The sequence below is a fragment of the Nicotiana tabacum genome, chromosome 23, assembly GCF_000715075.1.
Source record: "Nicotiana tabacum cultivar K326 chromosome 23, ASM71507v2, whole genome shotgun sequence".
Classification (NCBI taxonomy): Eukaryota; Viridiplantae; Streptophyta; class Magnoliopsida; order Solanales; family Solanaceae; genus Nicotiana; species Nicotiana tabacum.
In genome coordinates, this window is record NC_134102.1 from 17,385,781 (window position 1) to 17,402,398 (window position 16,618).

At 35.9% G+C, this 16,618-nt stretch overlaps 1 long non-coding RNA gene across 2 annotated transcripts; it reads left to right on the forward strand.

The window, feature by feature from the left end:
• Positions 1-8,854: 8,854 nt before the first annotated feature.
• LOC107771026 (uncharacterized) lies at positions 8,855-13,421 on the forward strand. 2 transcript variants are annotated; one of them, XR_012706125.1, is made up of 3 exons: positions 8,855-8,994; positions 9,107-9,198; positions 12,515-13,421. It is a non-coding gene; the product is annotated as an uncharacterized LOC107771026 (long non-coding RNA). The 2 variants fall into 2 exon arrangements; XR_001644726.2 differs by having other exon boundaries at positions 9,107-13,421.
• Positions 13,422-16,618: the final 3,197 nt, after the last annotated feature.

The window sequence follows — 16,618 nt, forward strand, 5'->3', positions numbered from 1 at the left end:
CACTAATTATTTCATATCCCTTCTTGTGCGCACTTTCACATCTTCAATTGGTACACCCATTATGATACTTCTTTTATGAATCCGAAGTTATTTTATTCCGTTTCTCTATTGCTACACCACAACTTGAAGATAACGCAGAGTACTTCAAACCCCATTTCATAATCTGCTGTAAAAGCTCGATACTCAACCATACTACGGACTCGAGATCCTTAGGCACCACACTTTAATTTTTTTTTTAATCTACTAAGACCGTTATTGAGAGTCACTCGCTCTGACTTGTACCCAAACAAGATCAATTCCAAGGCCCTGCTAGCACATGGACACTTTATCAAGGAAATATCCAACTATTTCACTTTCCAGTGCATTACATCTACACGAAGCATAAACTCTGAGTCTTCCAAAAACCTGAATATGAATTAATAAGGCCAAATATGACACACATTCCCCAAATACTTTGCTCAAATTACCACTGATGTTTTCTTTCCTTAGTTGCAATGACCCACCAATACACCGATAACCAGAAGCCGCACAAGTTGACACTATGCAATCCAATCATAGACGGTGGGGCTCTCCCACTTAGCTTGAAGCTACAATTACAAAATTGTTGGAATCCACTGAGATTCTTTATTCATTGTTGACATGATCCTGCACACGCAACTCTCCAAATTTTCTCGAAATCCTTCTATTAACCTTTAATAAATACTCCGAACCACTAGCCACATTTACATATTAAATCTCTTACCGGGTAGCCAGTAGAATTCTTCGCAGAAGCTTCGTCAATACCACGCAACCACTAACCTGCTCAAAGGAGATTACCCACATGTGGAAATTACATGCTGACATATTCCAACGTCGCTGCACTGGGTGCAATTACTACTAAATCAGTAGATCATCCTGATTCCGAGCTCATTCACCAGCTACACCAGTCCGTTCACTACTCATGGACGTCAACTAGAGGCGCGGCAATACCTTCCAATCCAAAGTCATGTTGTATCCTTCTTCATATCAAGCAACTCCCTCTTGTTGTATCCAATCTTCCTCAATATAGCAGTTAATATTAGAACTTAAGTCCGTAGACCTAGTCATTGTCCATTCTACATCCCAAATCACTCCAAACGTTCCTCATGACATGTAATCATCCTACCACGTAACCTATGTACTACCTTGGCACTCTCCCACTTTGGTCAACCATCTCCTTTAAGCAACTACTCTGCTTCTGTTTTCTTACACTTGGCCTTTTTGGAGCCTAACCACCGCAAGGCACCTACCACATGTCCTTCCTCATCCTTCGCTGCCCAGTTGTTGTTTTAACTCAAAATCCGTCTCTATAGCACTTGAACCAATAGCTCGTTACCAGCTTTAAACCTTTATGATGATCATCCTTCTTGAGGTGTCAACACTAGAAACGCTGCTTCGATCCTGAATCACTGCACACCGCGATCTCTAATGACTGTTTCCCCTATACAAATTCCTAACACTCCGTCGTGAAGGTGAGTTGAAGAAAACCATAACACTGGCGAACCTTAACGCATTTTACAAAGTGACGACACTACATCAAAATTGAGAATTTTACCACACTCGAAAATATCAAGCTTCGTTACTCCATCAACCCAAACCTGTATATTCATAGTCCGATTGCCTTTTCTCCGCTGGAATTAAAACATGAAATCTCTGAATCATGTATTGAGAAAACCTTCTTTCAAGTTGTTTACTGTCCTGACACATAGACGGGCATTTTACCATTTCATAAACACTGTGCGATAACAACGCACAAATCGTCATAAGAATCAATGCCAAATCTCAAAACCTTAGGTAGTACTGATACTTAATTTGAAATGACAGAGCGGCCTTTTGCAAGGTGACGACAATAGCCCAATTAATTACACAGGGAGAAGCATCATGTACTACATATGTAGTACCATTAAAAATTTCCTCGATCCCTAATTTATAACAAGCGCTTCACGTCGCATAAGATTGAATAGGAAGGAAATGTAGGCATATGCCTCAAAGGAATCGAATCGCACGATGAGGAATCAAAAAGGGAAGTATTCCTAACAACCATGTAGCCTCTCGAAGATAAGAACAAACGTCTCCATACCGATCCGCAAGACTCTACTAGACTCGTTCATGACTCGTGGGACCTAAGTGAACCTAGTGCTCTGATACCATGTTGTCACGACCCAAAATCCAATTAAAGGCCGTGATGGTGCCGGACACCACTATCAGGCAAGCCAACCATAATCAATTAACTTAATTACTCATTTTAGTATTTTTGAAATAAAACTTTTCTTCAATAAAATTGTAAAGATAAAACTCATAGAGTAAATGATAAATATTTTTAGCAACTAAATTTTTAAACAATTCACAACCATTCCCAAAATCAGGTGTCACAAGTGCATGAGTATTTACTAGGGAATTAAAAATAAAATATAGCATCTATCCAGAATACAAATTAGACAGGAAAATATAATAATTCTGAAGAAGACTCTATTAGTTGCGGATCGTAATATAAAATGCAACCCACCTATATCCCCACAATTATTAATCACACCTCTGCGCTCACAAGGCCGCTATATATATATATATATATATATATATATATATATATGTGTGTGTGTGTGTGTGTGTGTGTGTGTGTGTGTATATATATATATATATATACAGCAAGTGCAGTATGACGACTAAAACAACGTGTACCCAGTAAGTATCAAGCCTAATCTCGAAGTGGTAGAAACGAGATAGCCGACTTTGACACTCACTATGGGTCAATAATAATAATTGAAATAAATTGTAATTATTCAAATCAGCATGGTTCACAGAGTTAACAATAATTTTTATTCAATTAGCAGAAATAATAAAAATCCTTCAAATGCAATAATTTTCCAATTTATTTATTTAAATCATGCAATTTCAATAAAACTTTTAATTTATCAAATAGCTTTACAAGCTGATATTCAATTCCAATAAATTTTTAATTTATCAATTAGTCTCATTTACAGGAATAACAATAATTCCTTAACAAGAAGGAATAATAATTCATTAAATTCCAAAGATTTTCAATTTATCAATTAGCTTCACAAGCTGAAATAAACTATTAAGGTATCGTGTAACTATTATTATTAAGTACGATTTCTACCGAGGACGTACGGCCCGATCCAGAGTGTCGTGTACACTGCCGAGGGACGTGCGGCGCGATCCATAGATGCATCTATCCTGCCGAGGCGTTTGGCCCGCTCCACAAGAAAGGAGGACATTTTCTTATGTACCTCCGGAAGGAGAGTATATTTATTATGAGATAAATTCGGAAGGATGAATAATTTCTTTTAATAATTAATTGATTTAAATAGAAAATCAAGCATATGAGATTTCCATCCTTTAATATCTTTATATAACAATTCACAATATATTCATATATATCAATTAATATTAATTAATCAAGGAATACAATTTACAACAGTAATTCATGGTTTGAGTCCTAAACTACCCGGACTTTAGCATTAATAGTAGCTACGCACGGACTCTCGTCATCTCGTACGTACGTAGCCCCCGCAATTAGCAATAATTATTCAATTTAATCCCTACGGGGTAATTTCTCCATCACAAAATTAGACAAGAGACTTACCTCGTCTCAAAGTCCACTTTTCGATTATTGCGTCGCGTAAAATTCTCGATTCAATGCCGAAAAATCCGAAACTATCCAAAGTTATATAAAATAACTAATATATGTTCAATAATTCGAAATTCATCTATTAAATATATTACCCTATCCAAAATAGTAAAATTTCTAAAATTCACCTCGGGCCCACGTGCCCGGATTCTGGAAATTTTCGGATGGAAACGTTGCCCATAATCTCAAGAACTCAAATATATAATTTCTACCCAATTCCATAACTATTTTCGTGGTTAAAATCTCCTTTTTATAAAAATCTAGGTTTTTCATCTAACTCTTTGATTTCTAAGATTTACTAGTTATAATCTATTTATAATCTATGTATTTAACTCAAAGGGTATAGAATTAACTTACCTCCAAGTTGATAGTTGAAAACCCCTCACAAAGAGCTCTGAAATCGCCCAACAATGGATGAAAAATAGAAAGAAATGGATTGAGTTTTCGTCCGTTTTAAGGTTCTGCCCAGACAGATTTTTCGCACCTACAGAAGGAGTACCGCACATGCGACTTTTGCACATGCGGAAATTCCTCGCAGGTGCGCATTTTCCTTCTTTTCCTGGTTCCGTACCTGCGGAAGAAATGCTCGCTTTTGCGCAAGCGCAGGTGCGCCCATCCCTTCAAACCTGCGCATTTTTCCGCTTCTGCGCACAAGGCCATCACACTTGTGCGTTCGCAGGTGCGCCAATTGCTTCGCATCTGCGATGGCTGGGCAAGTTTCTCTCGTTCGCACCTGCGATTGGTGGCTCGCACCTGCGGCTGTCCAAGCACATGTGCGATTTATGACAGTAGCTAGGAGCTTCAGTCCTTGCTAAATTTCCCAAAATTGGTCCAAGCCTCGTCCGGTTAACATTCGGGACCCCCGGAGGCCCGTCCGAACATACCAACAGGTTTGAAATCATAAAACGGACTCGCTCGAACTCTCGGAACGCATAAAACAACATCAAATTTAAGAATCATATCTTAAACCAAATTGATTCAAACTTAGGAATTTCAAGTTCTTCAATTTACTTCCAATGCGCCGAAATATACTTAAACTACTCGGAATGACACGAAAATTTGCGTGTAAGTCTTAAATCACTATACGGAACTATTCATAAACTCGAAATTCCAAACGGATTTCAATTACTCAAAATCCTACTCCAAACAAAATTTAAAGAATTTTAAACCTTCAAATAGTTAATTTTCACTATTAAGCGCCAAAATACTCCTCGGTTATCCAAAACCCGATTCGAACATACGCCCAAGTCCGAAATCATCCTACGAACCTATTGGAACGTCAAATCCCGATTCCGAGGTCGTTTTCTCAAAATGTTGACCGAAGTCAAACTTGTCCATTTAAAGTTAACTTAAGGAACCAAGTGTTCCGATTTCAACCCAAACACTTCCAAATCCCGAACCAACTATCCCCGCGAGTCATAAATTTATAAAAGCATGTTCGGTGAGTTTTATTTCAGGGAACGGATTTTTAAAAGTCGAATTGGGTCATTACAACTATAGTACAAATTTAATTTCACAAGGGAGAACTTAAACAAAAAATTTTTCCTTACAAGGATCTCGTCCTTATATAACTTCCACCGCAGCTCGTAGCTCGGTTTAAACATATCACTTTATATTAAAATGCATGGATCTCGTCCTCAGTTTTGAATCACAAGTAACTTGCACATCGTGCCAATCGAAGTTTTTCATTTTCTCCTTCTAAATAATTTCCGTTAAACGAAATCACAACACATAATGAATTATTAAATTTAAAGATGACATTTTGGGTCATCACAAGTATTGACCCGTTGGACAAGGATGAGCAACATTTAATTGGATATTTATTACACTTCAGATTTGTGTATACACACGCGCTATATTTTTTTGTACTAGTATCAGCTTTTGTGTTAAAATGAAACATAAGAAATAAAGTTGAAAGGTCAAAATAGAACAAGGTTGAGATAGAGTGCCAAAATAAAAAATGGGTCCAAGTTGAATGGGTTGTATATGTATTTAGCCTAAAATTAATCTTTAAAAAGATACTTGAACCGACCCGCGACCCATAATACATATAACCCATTTAACTAAAAACAAGCGACTATTCTTCGGCAAAACATTCCACTCTTCTTTCATGGTTTAGACCCGATTCTTGTGTGTGAAGTCGATTGTTGGAGTAAATCTGCATAGGAATTATGAATATTCTCTTGAAGATCCATATCTAAAGTCAAATGTGAGTTTTTTACTATTTTGTATGAATTTTTTTCGCGTTTGGAATTTTTGGGTATCTACAACATTGTCCTTCTAATGCATTTTTGTTACTTTATTTATGTTGGTTGAAGTTTTTAATGGCGTTATTTACTCATTTCTGTTCGCTTGTGGTCCCTTGTCGATTTGTCTTGTCGGAAATTTAGGGTTATTAAACTATTGGGTAAGGGTATCTACAACCTTGTCCTTCTAGTTTTAATGCACCCATTTTTTTAATCATATAAGATTTTACACAAACAAAAGAAGAATAGAAATTTCAACGTGTGAAAATTTTGAAAAAATAAACCAAATAAAAAATAAGTAAAAATAAAAAGTACTTAATTAATACGCAAAAAATAACACCACACATGCTTATCTCCCATGGGCGTCTACTTTTAGAAAAAAAGGAAAAAAATAACAAGATTGACATAAGATTTGAACTCACAACATCACCTAGAGAGGTACACTCAATAACCATCATATCATATAATACTTTGAGCATAGGTGCACACACATATATTTAAATATTTTTGAAAAAAATATAACATTACTATAGATGATTTAGGGCGGAGCATGAGTTCACGTGCCTTATGGAACCCCCTAGATATGCCCCTGGAGTTAAATTATTTTGCCGGTTACGTACGATGATGTTATGCAATATCAATAGACATATAAACCGATTATCTTTTGTTATTTTTGTGATGAATCAGTTATGCCAATGGTTTTACTGATTCTAAACAAAAATATATTTATGTGTCGAATCAGTAAAAGCAATTGTGGGGGCCTGACTTCCTTGAAACAAGTTGTGAGCAGTATTTTAAAAGACGTTTTCGGGGCGAGGCACACCAAAAACGCCTTAGGGCGATATATGGTGTGGGGCGAAAGTCTCAAGAGGCGTACCCCTAGCAATTCGGGGCGTACGCCCGGGCGTTTGAGGCGAGTTTTTTTAGTGAGGTGTAAGCCCCAGAGATTTTTTCGAATTAAAACAAAATTTATTGAATAAGCCCTTCATATAATACCCAAATTTTTAAAATTCAGCTTGGTAATTACTCAAAAGTTTTAAAAAGGAACTGAAATGTATTAAATTTAAAAGTCAAGACCTTTTCTATTGATTGAAGCCACAATTCATGGTCTTTTCCAATTCTTTATCTTATCTGGTAGTCTGCTAATATCTCACAAAAGCAACGAATATTCAATTTATTTTTTACAAATACAAAGAGAACTCCATTCTACTTCATAGCACCAAGTTCAAACTTCAAATTGAAGGTTAGTCTTCCTTTTTGTTCTTCAATGTAGAAAACTTTATTCTTTTCGACTTAAGTTACTTGAGCTTCTAAGTAGAGTATAATAAATTATTTTGACTAGTTTTTTTGTGTGTACACACACACACACACACACACACACACACACACACACACACACACATATATATATATATATATATATATATATATATATATATATATATATATATATATATATATATATATAGTTTTCTTCAATTTTATGCAATTTTACATGTTTAATATTTACTGTAATTATGTTATTTTATAAAATATTAAAAATTAAATATTTATGGGGTTTACACTTACATCCCATGCCTCGGGGCTTACGCCTCACTGAGGCATGTGTAAAACGCATCGCCTTACGCCCACGCCTTTTAAAATATTTGTTGTGAGCAATTTGTATTTTGCAATTGCAAAGGCCTAATTTCATTGGATGTTTGGGGCAACAACTTTCCCTATAAAGGAGAGTCTCTCATTCTATCTCAAACACACCAAAAACAGAGAAAAACAATAGAAGTTAGAGAGAGTAATCCATAAATTGTAGTGTGAGAGATAAATAGTGAGTGTGAGTAATATTGTACTGAAGTGTTTAAAATAACGAGTGTTATTTCTTTCAAAATTGTAGTAGTCTCTTGATACTACAAAGTTGTAATATTATAGTGGTATTATATTGCTCCTCCCTCCGAAGTGCATTATGTTCTGGTAACACTATAATATATCCGAGTGGCATATTGTTAGGCTTCTCAATGCTACTTATCAACAACAGCAGGTCCAATTGCAGGCAGGGGCGAAGCTAGAATACAAGTTGCGGGTTTGGCCAAACTTAGTAACTTTAATGCAAATCTTATATTTGTCTTAAGAAAATCTATTGAATATGTGCAAATTTTTAATTTACAACCCAATAACTTAAACGTACTAGATTCTCAAACCTATAAACTTCAAATTCTGACTCTGCCTCTTATTGCATGCTTTCGCTCTTTGTTTCTTCTGAGAAAATTGCCTTATGTACTGACAAAGCAAGTAAGTGAGAATGTGAAGAAACCATCACAGAAGTACTTGCAATTAGTTGTAGAAGATAAGTTTGAGTTTTGCGTCTCGACATCCTTGAATAGGAGTACAGTCAAACCTTTCTATAATTAACAACTTCGTTTGTTCCGAATTTGTTTTGACTGTTATAGTGAAGTGTTGTTATAGAGGACATATATTATAACATAATATAATGATAGGTTCCGAGAAAAACTCACCTTTTATAGTGAATGACTATTATATAGGGATATTGTTATAAAAAGATATGACTGTACATATCCTATTCAGGGGCGGAGCTACAGTAGAGTATGTGGTTCGGGCGAACCCAGTGACTTTTTCACGGACCCTATATTTGTGTTGAAAAATTTATTATTACTATATAAATATAGTACGCCGAATCCAGCACCAAAAAAGATCACGGTTCAGTGGCTAAGGTTTTGGGTTCATCCGGGAAACATTTGGGTTCTATTCCTCTGGAAAGCAACCCAGAATTTTGTTAAAATTTTGTTTTTAAAAAAAAAAATTGTTTTAAAAAAAAAAACTAAATAAGCAATAGAAGAAACGACAAAGTACGTATGTCTCCTTCAGGCTTTAGAATTACCTTTTTCCTTTTTTTATAATAAAGAAAAACACAAATCAAATTTAAGGAAAACGCATATCTAAAACAAAATAAACAGACATGTTTACTTCACAATTCATTTCAACTGCGCGCAAATCAAACAAACTTAGGGTTTTGCCCCAATTGCTGATTATTGCCTCCACCGCTAGTGCTTCTTCCTTCTTCTTTTTTTGGTGTATACTCTTTCTCCTTCTTCCTTCTTCTTTTCTGTTTTTTTTCCTATTATATTTTATATATTTTGTAAAACAATTCATACAAAATATAATTTTTAATCTTTGATTTTAGGGGTGTCTCACATTTCGACCTCTATTCTGTTTGCAATTTTTGTTTTTGTGCTCTCCAAAATTTCAAAGGCCAAGCCCCAACAAGTCGACAAGGTATGTAGTCCTACTTTCTTGTTTTTAGTTTCTTAGCGAGGATAATCCTCAATAAAATAGTGAATTTAGAGATTTTCAGATTATCAATCTTTGTTTTTTAATTGATTGTTGTCATTTTTTTTTTTTTGGTTGATAAAGTAATTGGCTTTGGCTTTGTTAGCATCTAAAATTAGCTATCGGGTAAATTAGTAGATGGCACAATATAAAAAGAAAACTAAAGTAGCTTGAGTAGCTGACCAATTAACATATCCATGGCAAGCTGGATACAGTTTTCTTTCTAATTTGCATATTTGTGTATCAATATATCTTCATAGGCAGCATATTTCTAATAGGCCACAAACTTACAGTAAAGGTGGCCAAGAAATTCAAAAAGGAAAAAACAACATGAAATGATACATTAATCTCTGTTGAGCCTGAACAACTAATGATGCTTGTTATTGATCGTTTTCAGAACATGATAGGTCGTCGAGTGCAATTGAAATAATAATATTTATATTCATATATTATGTTTGTCTGGTTCGCTACTTCTTAAATGTATAATAAATATCGAGTGCAATTGAAATAATAATGTTTATATTCATATATTATGTTTGTCTGGTTCGCTACTTCTTAAATGTATAATAAATATCGGTATCTATTCTTTAGTCTGCTTGTTATTGTATTTTAGTTTTGGGTCATTGTCCTATTTTAAAATTTTGAACCCATACACTTTAAATCCTAGGTCCACCTCTGATTCTATCAATTGTGTAACTTCCGCTTTTTATATTGTTCATTTCTTGATTTTTTTTTAATCCATTGAGACGAGAAATGAACAAAAAAAAGAAAGACGATAATACATTATTGAATAAAAAATGATGCATCTATCATCTATGAGCTTTAAATGTAATGATGAAAAGGAGACAATTTGAAAATGACGGGGTTGTCTCTCCCAAAGAAAACAAGTTTGTTGTAATATTCTTAGTAAAATGTTAACAACACAATAAAATTGCAATAATTAGACTGCAACTTCAACTCAATCAATATTTGTATTGGAGCATGACTCTCTCTCTATATTATTTCCTACACGATGTTCGATATTCATATTGAGGTTCGATTAAAATTTAAATTTTCACCAGAAGGTATGATATTTGGAAATAAAGTACTCTTTAACAAATGCGATTTCACACCCAAAACTCGACCTCCAATTTAAAAATAAAAAAGTACTTACCACTCTATCAGAACTCATATTAGTTATGCATGTTTACGTGTATATATCTGGCAAGTAGTGACATAAGAGAGCACGGGACTCATTCCCAAGCCTCCATAGTCAAAATAAATAATTATAAGATCCACTAAATTATGAATTAATAACTATCTCCTATGACACTTATGTTTCTCTATTCTCGTTTTGTACATAATAGAGGTTGATTTCATATTATTTTAAGTTTTGAGTAACCTACACATTCAATAAAAGTTTGACCAACTAGCTAGTTGGATAACACATAATTCGAAAAAACAAATCCAAACACATGGCAAAATAATAAAAATACTTTTAAAGTAGCTTATTAATTATGCCGAAAGAATCGTATGAAAATGCAACCGAAAATATACTTATTTTTTGTGCATAAAGTTCATCTCTAAATACTTTTTGTTTCTTTAGATTCTTTAAGTTATTGTCATCCAAAGGCAAAAGTTGGTCAAATTACAAAGCATTACTCAACAATTTCAAAACATTTGTTATGCGTACGTGGTGTGGTCAACATAAAGTCAGCATAAAATGGCCTACAGATCTGCCTTTACACCTCAAGATAAGATGAAAAAAAGGCAAGATAAGGTAACTGCTGCCTTAAAAGAGAAGTTAATATAATCCAGTCAAGCACAAGATCTGTTGGCCCTACGCACATATTGAAATCTTTGAAAAGCTACTTTGAGGGTTTATCCAAAACAACCTCTTTATCTCCAAAAGATATGGATAAAATCGGCATGCACACTATTCTCCCCAGACCCACTTGTAGAATTACACTAATGTGCATTAATCAACTACGGTTTAATGATAATAACGCATGTGAAGACATATGGAAAAATCCTTGGTAGGGAGCACTTTGGTATGTGCGTTATCATGCCGCTTGCCTAAGATTCGAACTTGTTCCCCGATTTCTTCCACCTCCCGACGGAGTTCCCCATTTCTTGTCGTGTCCGGCATGGTTTCCGGCCAAGGTAAGGTGGCTCTGATATCAAATTGGTATTTGCTAAATCAATTGAGCACAATACTATAGCCCTAAGGAACTAAAATGAGAAGGATAGTTCCTGAACGATGCTACAGCTATGGAAAATAGAGTATAAGATTTGAAGAGAGAAGAGATAAGAGTTTATTATCAATCAAAAGGTATATTCCCCTTTACAATTGATTCCCCTTTTAATCTTCCACTAATCCTCGGCTAATAAACGACTAACAACTTCTCTAATGACTCCTAACAGTATAACTAACTTTACTGTGTAATGACTGAACTGCCCTTACTATCTCTATACAATTGGCTATTGTATCCCCTTATCATATTGGTACATAACAAGATCTCCCTTACTCAAAAGTCCTCGTCCTCAAGGACAAAAGAAGGAAACTGTTGTTTAAAAGAATGAGCATCTAACTTAGTGCTATCCTCATTGGGACAATTAAATCACTTGACTAACAACTGAGTGATCTACATGTTGTGTTTCATGATCTTCCTGGTCTCCAAAATCTCCTCTGGTTCCAATATAACATGTCCATGAGAAGACAAAGTAACTGGAAAGTCTGACACTACTGGAGCATCACCAATGTGTTTCTTGAGTTGAGAAACATGAAATGTAGAGTGAATTTTGGCAGAGGTATGTAGCTGCAATTGATAAGCAACAGAACCAACTCTTTTGAGAATTGGGAATGGGCCAAAGTACTTGGGGTTGAGCTTGTAGTAGGAATGGACCTTCAGTGACATTTGTCTATAAGATTGCAACCTTGCATACACCATATCACCAACTGCAAATTCTATGAAAGACCTCTTCTTATCAGCCTGTGCCTTCATCCCGGACTGAGCGACTGTTAGGTGATGCTTCAGAAGCCTAATAGTGCTTTCTCTAGCTTGCAAACTCCTCTCAACTTCGTCCATCATAGAGTTGTAGGGAATATAAGGCATGTGAACTGGGGTTTTATGACCATACAGAATTTCAAAGGGAGTTAACTTGGTGGCAAAATGGCAGGTGGTGTTGTACCACCACTCAGCAAGGGGAAGCCACTGTATCTATTCTTTAGGCCTGTCATTGCACATACACCTAAGGTAGCATTCCAAGCATTTGTTTACAGCTTCAGTTTAGCCGTCAGATTGTGGAAGATAAGCAGTTGAGTGGTGCAGCTGGACACCGTGAACATCAAACAAAGACTGCCAAAATTTGCTCATAAACACCACATCTCTGTCACTCACGATGGTCTGAGGCAGACCATGCAATTTTTATATCTTCTCCAAGCATGCCCGTGCGACAAGCTGCAATGTAAGGATGTTTCAAACAAATGAAATGGGCATATTTGCTCAGCCTTTCCGCTACTACCATAACTACTGATATGCCGTGTGATTTTTGTAGCCCTTCTATAAAATCAATGCTGATATCCTGCCATACCTTCTCAGGAATTGGCAGTGGTTGTAACAATTCAGGACTCTTCACATGTTCACCTTTGCAATTCTGGCATATTTCACATCTTTTGACATGGTCAAACACATCTACCTTCAGCTTTCTCCAGTAATACACTTGGCTGACCTTTTTCAAGGTTGCAGTCATACCACAATGACCCCTTACTGCTCCATCATGTAATTGTTGTAGTATTTCCTTTCTCAATTCTTTATCTGCACCAGCCACTATCCTTCCCTTCCTATAAAGCACCCCATCCCTCAACAAATAGATGGGGTTTATCATGGGATTCTGTTGTAGTTGCTACATGAGTTGTTGGAGGTGCGCATCAGCAACATAGGAAGTTCTGATCCTCTCAACAAAGTCAGAAGAGACATGGGATATGGTGTGTAGCTGAACTTTTGTTGTAAGTAATCTAGACAAGGCATCTGCAACTAAATTGTCTTGTCCCTTCTTGTATGTGATAGTGTAATCATACACCATTAACTTGGCTAACCATTTCTGTTGACTAGGAGTGGAAATTCTTTGCTGTATAAGATATTTTAGACTTTGATGATCAGTCTTGATAGTAAAATGTTTCCCAATCAGATACGATCTCCATTTCTGCATGGCTACTACAATGACCGTCATTTCTTTTTCATACACAGATAATTGCTCATGTCTAATGCTTAAGGCTGTACTCATATATGCCAGATGATGTTTCTTTTGCATCAAAACTGCTCTAATGCCATTGCCACATGCATCAGTTTCGATTACAAACTCTATAGCAAAGTCAGGAAGAGCTAAAATATGGGCTGTAGTCATTGCTCCCTTCAGCTTCTCAAAGGTGGTTGTATCCATCTCAGACCATATAAAGATATCTTCTTGAGTAATTCTGTTAATGGTTTGGCAATTATTCCATATCCTTGAACAAATCTCTTGTAGTACCTAGTTAAACCAAGGAATCCCCTTAGTTCTTTCACTGTTTTGGATAGAGGCCAGTCCACCATAGTCTTGATTTTACCAGGATCAGCTACTACTCATTTCTAATTGATTACATGTCCCAAGTATTCTACTTCAATTTGCCCAAACTGACACTTACTCATCTTAACAAACAAACAATTGTTCTTCAGAACTTCAAAAGCTTCCTTTAAGTGCAACAAGTGGTCTGCCCATGACGAACTATACACCAAGTGTACATTTGTATTTCCAAAAGGCATGACCACAAACTCGTAGTGACCATTATGAGATCTAAACTTTATCTTCTCAATGACCCTTTCATCCATTCTAATTTGGTGGTAACCCGATCTAAAATCCAATTTAGAAAAATATTTAGAACCCCCCAATTCATCGAGTAGTTCTTCAATGACCGGAATTGAAAATTTATCTTTAACCGTGTGACTGTTTAGTTGCCTATAGTCGATGCATAATCGCCGAGTTCCATATTTCGTTTTGACCATACCAATAGGAGAAGAGCAGGTAATTACAGGCTCACAACTCCTGCATCCAACATTTCTTGGATCATTTTTTCAATCTCATTTTTCTGGCTTATTGGGTATCTGTAAGGTCATACATTCACTGGTGCTACTCCTTCCTTCAAAATGATCATGTGGTCTTGAGCTCTATGAGGAGGTAGAGTGGTAGGGTCTCAAATAAGGTTGAGTATTGATTCAACAAATTCTGTAAATCATCAGGAGCCTTGACTTGTTGTAATTGAAGGACGGTACTGTTTGGGCTCATATGCTGCGCATGGGAAACTAATATCATGCTCAAATCAACAGACCTGTGCAGTAGCTTATCCATTTTCTGATTATCAATCACCCTTGTTCCCCCAGGTTGATTACCACTCAATGAAACCTTCTTCCCTCCAATTTCGAACTCCATCTTTATTTTTTTTAAAGTTCCACCTTATATCCCCAGAGTTACCAACCACTGAATCCCCAATACTACATCCGCACCACCCAAGGGCATCACCAGCATATCCACCTTAAATTCTACACCTTTGATGGGCGCAACATACACACTTAAATTGTGCTCGCTAGTCAAAGATAGTATAGTATAATATCGTGTCTACAAGGATTTGATTTAAATAGTATTCTCGTAGTTTCTAGCTTGATTGCTATCCAGGAGGATCGACAGTTGAGATTTATATAATTAATAATAAAATTTAACTAAGAATCTAAAATCTACAGCTATTGACTAGTGACTATCGAAACAAGGAATAAACAATTAAGGTTATCAGTGGAAGAGGATATGATTTTGATAGAATAAGTGCAAGATAATTGTACGGGATCTAACTCTAGATAATGCACTTCCAATTTTCAAGTGAGTCTCTCGAATTCACTCTATTATTAGTTCAAACGTTTAGCAAAAACTTCTCTCTCGATTAAGTCTTAACCTCAAGAGATGAACCAATTTAAGCACTGTAAAGGTATGCAAGAATGCGTAGTGGGTCGGTCTTTAGAAAAACCTCTTTCGATTATTCTCCTAACTAAATTTAATCAATGATTCAACTAGCCTCTTTCGATTACTTAGAAGAATCTATGAACTCAACCAACAATATAATGCAAAGATATCACAAGTTATGCCTCTTTCGATTACAAGAACAAGTGAATATAGATGCAACAATTAAATCTTCCAAAATTAATTCAAATACATAAAAATAGAGTTATAATCCACAAACAATCATCAATACGCCATATTCATCAAAACCCAAAAGGATCTACTCCATAGACATGGACAAGTTCTTCACAAATGTAACTAAAGTATAGGAAAATATAAATTCTATCCAAACTCGGATCTTGAGTGAGGAAGGAATGATGAAATCCTTGTGTTTGTGTTCTTCCAACTCCTCCTTAGGTCGAAAATGTGTCAAAAGTCCCGAAAATGGTGTATTCCCGTGTATTTAAGCCATACCCCAATAATCCCCGAGCGAAATTACCCTTTTTAGCGGAATTGGGAAGTCACTAACATTTTTGGGCTACCGCGCCGCATGCCGCCCCGCCCCATGCGGCGCGCATGTAGGAAATTTCAGAACGTGCCAAAATATAATTTCTGGACACTTTTTGCACTAGCGCCCCGCGGGGTATGCCGCGGGGCGGTAGTGCAAATTGTGGCCAGAAATTACTTTTTCAAATTTTTGACATCCAGGCTTGGTTTTCGACCCCCGAACATAATCTCGGCTTAATTGCTTGGGCTTCTACTCAGACTTCAAATCTCCGAAAATGGCTTGCATGTGCTGGCTCTGAAGAATACAAGAAAACGTGGACTTGATTTTTAATTATGGGGGTATTTGGGTCCGAGAACCTCAATTGGTCTATATTAAAAAACTGACACATGTGGAAAAGGTGTGATGCTGACCTACTGGCATATATTGATATCTGTCAAGAATACGAGGAAGAGCTAGGGTTTAGTGAGGTGAAACAGTTGTTAGTTACAGGGCCAAACTGAAAGCTCAAAGGGCAATGCTTCAGGACAATTACGAGTTAAACAGAGGCGGATCCAGGATTTTGATAGGATGAGTACACTATTAAGAAGAGGTGGATCCAGAAAATAAATTTTTCGGGTTCAACTTTTAGTTCTTACGATTGCGTACCCATTGCACTTTTGGAATTATAAGTTTAATTTTTAAAAAAAAGTAATTTTCTTATATCTATATCTATTTTCCATATTGAAAATATTGAGATCAGTTGAATCCATTGACTATATGCTATATCATACACTGCTACTAGTTTTAATGTACACATTTTGTTTAATCATATAAGATTTTACAGAGACAAAAAAAGAATAGAAATTTCAATGTGTG